The sequence below is a fragment of the Cannabis sativa genome, chromosome 6 (assembly GCF_029168945.1).
Source record: "Cannabis sativa cultivar Pink pepper isolate KNU-18-1 chromosome 6, ASM2916894v1, whole genome shotgun sequence".
NCBI classification, from domain to species: Eukaryota; Viridiplantae; Streptophyta; class Magnoliopsida; order Rosales; family Cannabaceae; genus Cannabis; species Cannabis sativa.
In genome coordinates this window covers 28,279,429-28,292,389 of record NC_083606.1, presented here as the reverse complement: position 1 = coordinate 28,292,389, position 12,961 = coordinate 28,279,429, and positions in this window count along the sequence as shown.

Here is a 12,961-nt window from a genome sequence, read left to right as displayed (position 1 = left end):
GTAGGCGACGTCAAAGATAACATAAGTTGAATAGAGTAGTCAGCTCATCTAAAATGGAAACCATTTTAGCAAACTTTTATTCGATCAAAATGAGAATCCAACGTTGTCCCGGTAGGCGAGAGTCAAGGTTATTCTCATTTTATGAGCTTCCACCATTGTTTCATGTTTTATAAGTTTATCTCTAAGTAGTCACTGTAGGGCAGAGTCTAATAGAGACAAAAACTTACAAAACACTTATCAAATGAGATCTTACAGTGTTAAATGCTTTCAACGAATAACCATCCATAAGGGGGACGAAGTCTAGCGTCTCGAGGTTATATTGAAAACATTTAACTATTGTAAGACCAACAATGGAGATTGAATGTCTCTTGATTAAATCTCATTATTTAAAAAAATGTATTTTTAATTAATCATTTATTTTAATCCATATATTTTATTAATGAAAATTAATTAATTTAAAGTTGGTCCAAAATTAATTAAAAATTAATTTTTAACTTTAATTTAATTTTTAATATTTAATTATCGAAAATCATTATATAATAATTATATAAAATTTCGAAAAATATAAAATATAATAAAATAAATAGTTGAAAAATATCTAATTTAAGTTGTTCCAAAATAAAAAATTTCAACTTAAATATCTTTCAACATTTTATTAAATAATAAATTAAGTTGTAACCACTTAATTTGAAAGATATTCCATTTTAAGTTGATCCAAAATTTAACAAATTTTCAACTTAAAAAAATATCCTAAGAATCTTCAATAACTAATTCCTAGAATTCCTCAACTTAATTTTGACATTCAACAGATATTCAAATTTAAGTTGATAAAAAAAATTAGTTAGAAATAACTAATTTACAACTTAAATAGGAATATTTAATGAAATAATTAAAATAAGTTTCAGAAAGAATCTAGTTAGTTATAATTCTATATTTAATTAAATACAAGAAAAATACATATAGTTTATCTTGAATTAATTTCATTAAACTAAGTGTATTTTTCTTAAATTAATTTCAAAATATACGAATGAAAAATAATTCCATTTATTTTGAAATTAATTATGTTGCTAATTAATTTTATTAGGTTAAACTAATTTAATTAACCTAGTACAGTTATTCAAATCAGGCAAATGGGCCTTCACAGTTGGGGTTGTTCATGTGAGGGAGAGCTGGGTTCAGTATGTCGTACCCATTGCTATTGGCCCCCTAACTCTCACACAAGGCCCAAAAGAGAGGAATTTAACCTTAAAATGAACAACTGTTATTAATTGAATAGGCCCAAAAAACTAAATGGGCTTAAATAAAATCTATGACATTTTATTTAGCAACCTAGTTCATCTTAATTAAAAAAAAACTAAATGAACTACCTATATGCATCTAAACATAAAGTAAACGTATAGGCTCACACAGACACACAAATTTGGATGGATCCTATCATGTTACTAGGTCATACACAGATGAAAGAAGAATGTAAAATTTACCTGTTACAAATTATTTACTTGACCTATTGACAATTGAATCATGGGTTAAAATCAAATCATTAGATCTGTCAACAAGTTAACCATGGCAATTTAGATCAAGCAATAATAAGTTTTATAAAACTTACAAACAAGCTAAAGCACATACTCCTGCAACAAGTTGGATTGGATAGTTGCATATAGGATTTATTTAATTTTAAATTAATTAATTTATTTAATATTTTCGAAAATAAAAAAAAAATATTTATTTCAGTTTTTTAAAACTAAACCTACAATTTTGAAAAATTAGGTTTCAACTAACCTAAATATCTTTTAAAAAACAAATGTTAACTATCTTTCAAATTTCATGTTATTTTATAAATCAAATATTCAATAAAATAAAATGATAATTTAATATCATTTTTATGATTTTATATTTTAATTTAAATAAAAAATAACAAAATTTAAAAGTTAGCATAATATCGTATTTCTATTTAAAATATCATGATTTAAATAATTTTATTTTAAATTTAAATAAGGTCAGTTTATCTAAAAAATAAAATAATTAAAAAATTATTAATATCTGACCTTAAATTTAAAAATAAGATAAAATAATAAAAATTTTAAAAATCAGATAATTAATTAAGCAAAAAGATAGATTTTTACCTATTTCAAATTCAAATTAACACTAATATCTTAAATTAATTTTAAAAAATACTAATTAATTTAATTCTGATAATTAGATTTTAGATATGAAAAGTAAAAATCAAAATACAAAACTACACAAAAAATCGGAAATTAATTCCGTGAAATAACATGAAAAATTAAAGAAAAATGAAAAAAATTGTGAGTTGTACGGATGGTATGCGTTGCATACTCATCCGCGCGCGCCCACTGAGTGCACAGCCGAGATTTCTCGGCGCCAGAGGCTGCTGGCATGATCTCCGAGTGACCGAGTGAAGCTCGGTTCTGTGCGCGTGAAGGAGTGTGTGTTGGAAATTATTTTACTAGGATCTTAGATCTACTCACAAGTATGTTTATTAACATCCTAAATAAGAACTTTCTAAAACGATAAATTAAACACATATAAAGTTTAAAAAACCTTACATTGGGTGCAGCGGAATTAAATGACTCCTTCCGTTCAGATCTCTAACCCTTGAATCCTTTCTGTAGCAGAGTATTATCAAGATCTGAACCTGGATCTTCTTCTCTGAATCCTTGATGCTGAATCTCCTTTGCTGATGATCTTTCTTCACGATCTTCCTCACTATGATTGAGGTATTGCTTGATGTGTGTGGGTACTACTCTAATCACTAAGGTAATTTCGAAATTCAAAGGAAGAAGCAAGAGAGAGAGTGGCGGCTAGAGAAGAGAGAGTGGAGGCTAGGTTTTTCTGATTTAGAAAGTGTGATTTTCCTGAAGCCTTCACTATCTATTTATAGCATTCCACTAGGGTTAGATTTGAATTATATGGCATTAAAATAATGAAAAAATCAACTTAAAAAGCTACAATAGGTGGCCGGCCATGGCTTTAGTGGACTGGGCCTTGCTTTTGCAATTTTGCAATTTTAACACCTTTTGTATCTGATTTTCTCAAAAATGCCAATTTCCTAATTCAATCATTTAAATGCCAATTCTAACTATTTAATAACTATAAATAATTATTAAATAATATTGTCATTTATCATATTTATTAATTGAACCATAAAAAGTATCATAATTAACAAATATGCCCCTATTAACTCTTTCTTTACAATTTCGCCCTTACTTAGTGAAAATTTCACAAATAGACATAGTCTAATTCGTCAATTATAATTGATTAATAAAAACCAATTACATGAGTCTTACAAGCAATATTATCTCAACTAGTGGGGGGACCATGGGTCTATATAACCGAGCTTCCAATAAGTAGATCAAGAATTTAGCACTAAAATTCACTAACTTATTAATTCTTCGTTGAATCCACGCATAGAACTTAGAATTGCACTCTCAGTATATAGAATGCTCTATATGTTCCACCATATAGACACATCATTAGTTATCCATTGTTATAATCCTAATTTGATTAATGATCCTCTATATGAATGATCTACATAGTAAAGGGATTAAATTACCGTAACACCCTACCATGTATTTTATCCTTAAAACACTTGACCCCGTATAAATGATATTTCAGCTTATGTGAAATGAGTACTCCACCATTTATGTTCGTTTCGTCAAGCTCGAAGGAGATCATCCTTTGCTTACTATTCGCCAGATAGAAGCTATAGATTCCATGTTTATGCTAGCGCTCCCACTCAATTGCACTACCGTGTTCCCAAAATGTACGTATCACCCTGACCTAAAAGTAGGCTTAACTAACAAATCAAAGAACACGAATAGCCTTTCAAGATTGAGCCTAATCATAACAGGATTAAGATCATTTGATCTAGGATCAACTTGGCGATATTGACTTGAATAGATTTTACGGTAAGTTTAATTAAATCTAAATCAAAGTTCAATATCGGTCCCTTCCGATGCATACTCCATGCATCCAACCTGAGCTTTACTTTAACCAATGTTCTAGAAAGAACATAGTATTTCTCCAAATACAAGTAAACTCTTGTTGTAGATTATCATATCAGTAAAACCCTGTGTCTGATAAATCTAGGAAACTTTATTCACATAGTCATGTTTACTTTCCAATGTGATGACAGCACAATAAACATGATCAAGTATGTGAAAAGGGTTTAAGATGAATTTATAAATCAAATAGACAAGCTATTGATAAAGTGAACCAAAACATACACAAATGAATGAAAAATACTTCTGTTTCTTTATTGATGTTGAATAAAATAGATTACATTGAAATGGAGTTTTATTTAGGGCATAAAACCTAACAAACTCCCACTTGCACTAATATAAAACTAATTAGTACATATCAATTAATCCTAAATTCTGACGGTGCTTTTCAAAGGCTGTCACGGCCAAGACTTTGGTAAATGGATCAGCTAGGTTGTCCTCTGTGTCAACTTTCTCAACTAGTACATCCCCTCTTGCCACGTATTCTCTGATAATGTGATACTTCCTTTCAATGTGTTTGCTTCTCTTGTGGCTTCGAGGTTCTTTACTGTTTGCTATTGCTCCATTGTTATCACAGAGTAGTACCAAAGGCCTTTCCATTCCAGGAACAACTCCTATGCTGGTGAAGAACTTTCTTAGCCTGGAAATCTGAATCAGTGTAGCCTATGGGATTTAAAGCACCACCCTTGTAGACTAACACAAGATTCCTTGTACTCTTTAAGTATTTCAAAATATACTTAACTGCATTCCAATGTTCTTGTCCTGGATTAGACTGATACCTGCTCACGATTCCAACAGCATAACAGATGTCAGGTCTAGTGCATAACATTGCATACATTAGACTTCCAACTGCAGAGGCATAGGGAATTCTCGCCATGTCCTCTATCTCTTGAGGATCAGTCGGTGACTGTGCCTTAGATAGACGAATACCATATCTAGAAGGCATGTTTGCCCCATTGGTGTTGTTCATGGAGAATCTCTCTAAGACTTTGTTTATGTAGGTTGTTTGAGAGAGAGCAAGAGATCTGTTCTTCCGGTTTCTGATAATCTGAATACCAAGAACATAGGCTGCTTCCCCCAAATCTTTCCTAGCGAATTGAGTGTTGAGCCATTCCTTGATGTGAGTCATTTTCTTGACATTGTTTCCAATGATCAAAATGTCATCAACATAAAGTACCAGGAATACTACTATTTGGTCTTCCTTGAGTTGGTAAACACAAGGTTCATCTTCATTTTGAAGAAAGCCGTAGGTCTTGATGATATCATCAAACCTCTTGTTCCATGAGCGAGAAGCTTGCTTAAGTCCATAGATAGACCTGTTTAACTTGCAAACTTTCTTTTCCTGCCCAGGAAGAACATAACCTTCTGGTTGCTCCATATAGATGGTTTCTTCAAGTACCCCATTAAGGAAGGCAGTCTTGACATCCATTTGCCAGATTTCATAATCGAAAGCAGCAGCTATGGAGAGAAGAATTCGGATGGATTTGAGCATGGCAACAAGACTAAAAGTTTCCTCATAGTCCACACCTTCTCTTTGGGTATAACTCTTGGCTACAAGTCTAGCTTTAAAAGTTTCGACTTCGCCTCCAGCTCCTCTTTTCTTCTTGTAAACCCACTTGCATCCTATCGGATGATAGTCGTCAGGTGCGTCTACATATTCCCAGACTTTGTTCTTTTTCATGGAATCCATTTCTGAATCCATGCCAGCTGACCATCGTTTCCGTTGCGGACTAGCCATTGCCTGTTTATAGGTTAATGGATCGTCATCAATACCGTCACCTACGACCAGTGGCGGACCCAGAATTTAAAGTGACGGGGGGGCGTAAATAAATTTAAAAAGAAAATATAAAGTGTAGTTGGTGGGGTTTGAACCTTTACCCTCTAACCTATTTACCAACTACCTTAACCATTACACCAAGGTTACTATTATGTCTATAAATATCATCTTTTAATACAAATATATGTTGTAACTAATTAAAATACATATACATTTTTTTCTCGATTTTTTTTTTCAGGGGGGGCGACTGCCCCTCCTCGCTACAATGTGGGTCTGCCTATGCCTACGACCATATTGATTTCACCATCCAAGCCATAACGAGCAGGTTTTGTTGAAACCCTCCCACTACGACGAGGTACGGTTGTCTTCTGAACAGAAACTTTAGTAGTAGATTTCTCAGTTTGTTCAACTGAGGGAGTGGGATTGTCCTCTTCACGTGTGGAAGAGAACGGAACATTGGAAGGACTTATATCTGAAAGCATTTCCTCCAACACTACTTTACTTTGTGATTTGAAGTTCTTAATATAGTCATCTTCAAGGAAAGTGGCATTTGTAGAAACAAACACTTTATCATCCTTGCGACTATAAAATAGTCCACCCCTAGTCTCTTTAGAATTACCGACAAACATGCAAACTTCAGTACGTGACTCAAGTTTGCCTTCTTTCTTTCTTAAGACATGAGCAGGGCACCCCCAGATTCTGTAATGGCGTAAACTAGGTGTACGACCATTCCAAAGTTCTAAAGGTGTCTTAGGGATTGATTTAGATGGAACAACATTTAAAATGTCAGTTGCCATCTGAATTGCATATCCCCAGAAGGACGTAGGTAGAGTTGAAAAACTAAGCATAGACCTAACCATTTCCAAAAGCGTGCGATTCCGTCTTTCTGCAACTCCATTTTGCTGTGGAGTGCTAGGGGCGGTTAATTGGGATTCAATTCCAAGTTCAATTAAATGATCTTTGAACTGCATATCCATATATTCTCCACCCCTATCAGTTCGCAAGATCTTTAATGATTTACCTAATTGGTTTTGGGCCAAAGCATGAAATTCTTGAAACTTTGCAAATGTTTCAGATTTCTTATGCATAAGGTAAATATGTCCATATCTAGAGTAATCGTCAATGAAAGTGACAAAGTACTCATAATCACCTCGGGCTTTGACATTCAAAGGTCCGCAGACATCGGAATGCACTAACCCTAGAGGGATTTTGGCACGCTCTCCCTTTGCAGAGAAAGAATGTTTAGTCATTTTTCCTTCCAGGCAGGACTCGCATACTGGCAGTTCACCTAAGACGACATTTTTCAATGGACCGTCTTTGGTTAGCCTATTGAGTCTATCAAAGCCTATATGACCTAAACGTAAATGCCAGAGATATGTTTCATTATCATCATCGATCTTTTGCTTTTTGTGGTTTCTAGGTTTAGCTACTTTAAAAAGTTCGTTATGTAAGGCAAATGGTGTTTCTGGTCTAAGAATATAAAGCCCTTGTTCCATGGATGCAACACAAATCTGAATGTCATTTCGAGAAATGGTAGAACCAGAATCCAAAAAATCTAATTTGTATTGTTGCAATTGTAAGCATGAAACAGAAACCAAGTTTCTACTGAAATTTGGAATGTATAAGACATTGTCTAACTCCAAAATTCTGTTTTGAAACTTGAGTTTGGCTTTTCCTCTAGCTCTAACCGAAACCATTTCGCCATTACCAACTTTAAGTTTCAACTCTCCGAATTTCAAATAATTCCAATTCTCAAGCAATTGCAATGAACAACTTACATGGTTTGTAGACCCAGAATCAAGAATCCAAATGGATTTATCATTCTCTAACACACATGATTCGAAGACTAAAGCATTACTGCTTATTCGTTTGTTAATTGTTGTTCTTGCTAGTTCATTTTGTTGTGAAGTATAACTTGAGGAAGTGGAATCACTTTCTCTTATCTTCTCAACTAAGCTTGAAGTAGTAGGATTTATGGAGTTATGAACTATTTGCTCTTCAGAGTGAACAATTCCCAGCTTACCAAGGGTTATACCCAAAGAGAAGGTGTGGACTATGAGGAAACTTTTAGTCCTGTTGCCATGCTCAAATCCATCCGAATTCTTCTCTCCATAGTTGCTGCTTTCGATTATGAAATCTGGCAAATGGATGTCAAGACTGCCTTCCTTAATGGGGTACTTGAAGAAACCATCTATATGGAGCAACCAGAAGGTTATGTTCTTCACAGGCGGGGAAAAGAAAGTTTGCAAGTTAAACAGGTCTATCTATGGACTTAAGCAAGCTTCTCGCTCATGGAACAAGAGGTTTGATGATATCATCAAGACCTACGGCTTTCTTCAGAATGAAGATGAACATTGTGTTTACCAACTCAAGGAAGACCAAATAGTAGTATTCCTGGTACTTTATGTTGATGACATTTTGATCATTGGAAACAATGTCAAGAAAATGACTCACATCAAGGAATGGCTCAACACTCAATTCGATATGAAAGATTTGGGTGAAGCAGCCTATGTTCTTGGTATTCAGATTATCAGAAACCGGAAGAACAGATCTCTTGCTCTCTCTCAAACAACCTACATAGACAAAGTCTTAGAGAGATTCTCCATGAACAACACCAATGGGGCAAACATGCCTTCTAGATATGGTATTCGTCTATCTAAGGCACAGCCACCGACTGATCCTCAAGAGATAGAGGACATGGCGAGAATTCCCTATGCCTCTGCAGTTGGAAGTCTAATGTATGCAATGTTATGCAATGTTATGTGAAGTATTACTCTGACAAGGAGTTTATAACTTCAAGTTCAATTACTAAGATATTAACTAGGAGTGGAATGAGAAGGGGATTATAGACACTACAACACATCAATAAAACAGAAGTAAGGTTTTGGTTCAAAATTCATACACAAGTTCAGAAAATAACAAGTCATGACATATGTTATAGAAATACTAAATCTAACATATTTTATTTTCCAAGGTTTCCAACATAATGAAATACAGTGTCCCGGTAGGCGAGAGTCAAAAATAACATTAGTTGAATAGAATTGTCAGCTCATCTAAAATTAAACATTTTAGCAACCTTTTTTTCGATCAAAATGAGAATCCAACGTTGTCCCGGTAGGCGAGAGTCAAGGTTATTCTCATTTTATGAGCTTCCACCATTGTTTCATGTTTTATGAGTTTATCTCTAAGTAGTCACCGTAGGGGAGAGTATAAATAGAGACGAAAACTCACAAAATACTTATCAAATGAAATCTTACGGTGTTAAAAGTGTTCAACGAATAACCATCCATAGGGGGACGAAGTCTAGCGTCTCGAGGTTATATTGAAAAAGTTTAACTATTGTAAGACCAACAATGGAGATCGAATATCTTTTGATTAAAAGCTCATTATTTAAAAAAATATATATATGTATTTTGTATAATCATAACATTCGATATTATAATAATGAAAAATTACAAATTAAAGTTGGTTTAAATAAAAAATCAACTTTAATTAATTTTCAATTATTATTTAATTTGAAAAATAAATTCAAATAAATATCGAACAAGTTCCATAATATAATAATGAAAAATTACAAATCAAAGTTGATTTAAATAAAAAATCAACTTTAATTAATTTTCAATTATTAATTAAATTCGAAAAATAAATTCGAATATTTAAATGGAACAAATTTGAAAATATCTCACTTAAGTTGTTTTAGAAGAATCTAAAAAAAAATCAACTTAAATATCTTTCAAATCAGATTTAATTAAATAAAAAATTACGTTGTAACCACTTAATTTGAAGATATTCCATTTTAAGTTAATATTCGAAAAGATATTAACCTAAAAAATATCTAAAATATTCCATTTTAAGTTAATATTCGAAAAAATATTAACTTAAAAAATATCTAAAGAATCTTAATAACCAATGCCTAAAATTCCTCAACTTAATTTTGAAATTTTAAATTCAAAAGATATTCAGATTTAAGTTGGTTAGTTGTAGATAACTAAATATCAACTTAAATAAGAATATTTAATGAAAAATTTAAATTAAGCTCCAGAAAGAATCTAGATGGTTATAATTCTATATTTAATTAAATACAAGAAAATACATATAGTTTAGCTTAGAATATAAAATTCTTTAAACTATGATTTTCTAAATTAATTTCAAAATAAAATGAAATTAATTATGTTGCTAATCAATTTTAATTAGGTTAAACTAGTGTAATTAACCTAGTACAGTCATTCAAATCAGGCAAATGGGCCTTCACAATTGGGGTGGTTTGTGTGAGGGGGTGCTGGGTTCAGTATGTCGTACCCACTTCTATGGCTCCCAACTCTCACACAAGGCCCAAAAGAGAGGAATTTAACCTTAATGAGAACAACTGTTATTAATTGAATAGGCCCAAAAACTAAATGGGCCTAAATAAATTCTATCAAGAACTATGATAATTTATTTTAGCAACATTAACCTATATGCATCTATAATAAAATTAAACACATAGGCTCACACAGGCTCACTTTGGATGGGTCCTATCATGTTGCTAGGTCATACACAGATGAAAGAAGATTGTAAATTATACCTGTTACAAATTATTATCTTGACCAAGGGAGCCATCAGATCATTAGATCTGGCAAAAAGTAACCATGGCTATTTGCAATCAAGTAATAATAGGTTTTGAAAACTTACACATAAGCTAAAACACATACTCCTGCAACAAGGTTAGTTGGATAGTTGGATGTAGGATTTATTTAATTTTAAATTAAATATTTAATTTCGAAAATAATTAAATAAAAAAAATTTCAAAAATTTTAAAAAAAATTTGAAAAAATCGAAATTTTAAATAAAAATTTAGAATTAAACCTACAATTTTTGAAAAATTAGGTTTCAACCAACCTAAATATCATTTCAAAAATTTGCTAACTACTTTTAAATTTTAAATGTTATTTTATAAATAAAAATTAAATAAAAAATTAGAAAAGATAAATAAATATCTTTTCAGATTTTAAATTTAATTTAAATAAATAAAATAACAAAATTTAAAAATTAGCAAAATATCTTACATCAATTTAAAATTACATGATTATAAATATCTTATTTTAAATTTAAATAAGGTCAAAATATCTAAAAAGATTTAATTTAAAAAAATATCTTAAAAGATAAGATATAATTAAAAATATCTTAAAAGATAAGATATCTTAAAAATATCTTAAAAGATTTTATAAATATCTTATAAAATCTGACCTTAAATTTAAAAAAAATAAGATATAATCAAATTTAAAAATAAGATAGATTTTTAAGCAAGAAGATAGATACTAATTCTATTCAAATTCAAATTACACTAATATCTTGAATTAAATTTAAAAAATATTAAATTAATTCAAAATGATAATAAGAATTGAATTATGAATAGTGATAGTATAAATACAAAACTATACAAAAAATTGGAAGTTAATTCCATGAAAAAGCATGAAAAATCGAAGAAAAACGAAAAAATTCGAAACTGTACGGACAGATTTGCGATCGCAGGAAAATATCAAGACAAATTTCCCCGATTTTTTCAAATCTTCAAAAAATCATAACTAATTCAAATAAAATCCAAATTAAGTTCTGTAAAAGGCTAACTTGCTTAATTTTTTCCATACGATCCAATAAAAATAATTCCAGAGATAAAATCGCAATTATTTTTCACGAAAATTTTACAAACATCAATCAATCATCAAATAACACTCAATACAACATGATACCATCCAAAGAACATACAAACAATCGTTTTAAAGTCCAAATTTCTTGCAAGTAAATCAATTACCATGGCTCTGATACCAGTTGTTGGAAATTATTTTACCAGGATCTTAGATCTACTCACAAGTATGTTTATTAACATCCTAAATAAGAACTTTCTAAAACGATAAATTAAACACATATAAAGTTTAAGAAACCTTACATTGGATGCAGCGGAATTAAATGACTCCTTCCGTTCAGATCTCTAACCCTTGAATCCTTTCTGTAGCAGAGTATTATCAAGATCTGAACCTGGATCTTCTTCTCTGAATCCTTGATGCTGAATCTCCTTTGTTGATGATCTTTCTTCACGATCTTCCTCACTATGATTGAGGTATTGCTTGATGTGTGTGGGCACTACTCTAATCACTAAGGTAATTTCGAAATTCAAAGGAAGAAGCAAGAGAGAGAGTGGCGGCTAGAGAAGAGAGAGTGGAGGCTAGGTTTTTCTGATTCAGAAAGTGTGATTTTCCTGAAGCCTTCACTATCTATTTATAGCATTCCACTAGGGTTAGATTTGAATTATATGGCATTAAAATAATGAAAAATCAACTTAAAAAGCTACAATAGGTGGCCGGCCATGGCTTTAGTGGACTGGGCCTTGCTTTTGCAATTTTGCAATTTTAACACCTTTTGTATCTGATTTTCTCAAAAATGCCAATTTCCTAATTCAATCATTTAAATGTCAATTCTAACTATTTAATAACTATAAATAATTATTAAATAATATTGTCATTTATCATATTTATTAATTGAACCATACAAAGTATCATAATTAACAAATATGCCCCTATTAACTCTTTCTTTACAATTTCGCCCTTACTTAGTGAAAATTTCACAAATAGACATAGTCTAATTCGTGAATTATAATTGATTAATCAAAACAAATTACATGAGTCTTACAAGCAATATTATCTCAACTAGTGGGGGGACCATAGGTCTATATAACCGAGCTTCCAATAAGTAGATCAAGAATTTAGCACTAAAATTCACTAACATATTAATTCTTTGTTGAATCCACGCATAGAACTTAGAATTGCACTCTCAGTATATAGAATGCTCTATATGTTCCACCATATAGACACATCATTAGTTATCCATTGTTATAATCCTAATTTGATTAGTGATCCTCTATATGAATGATCTACATAGTAAAGGGATTAAATTATTGTAACACCCTACCATGTATTTTATCCTTAAAACACTTGACCCCGTATAAATGATATTTCAGCTTATGTGAAATGAGTACTCCACCATTTATGTTCGTTTCGTCAAGCTCGAAGGAGATCATCCTTTGCTTACTATTCGCCAGATAGAAGCTATAGATTCCATGTTTATGCTAGCGCTCCCACTCAATTGCACTACCGTGTTCCCAAAATGTACGTATCACCCTGACCTAAAA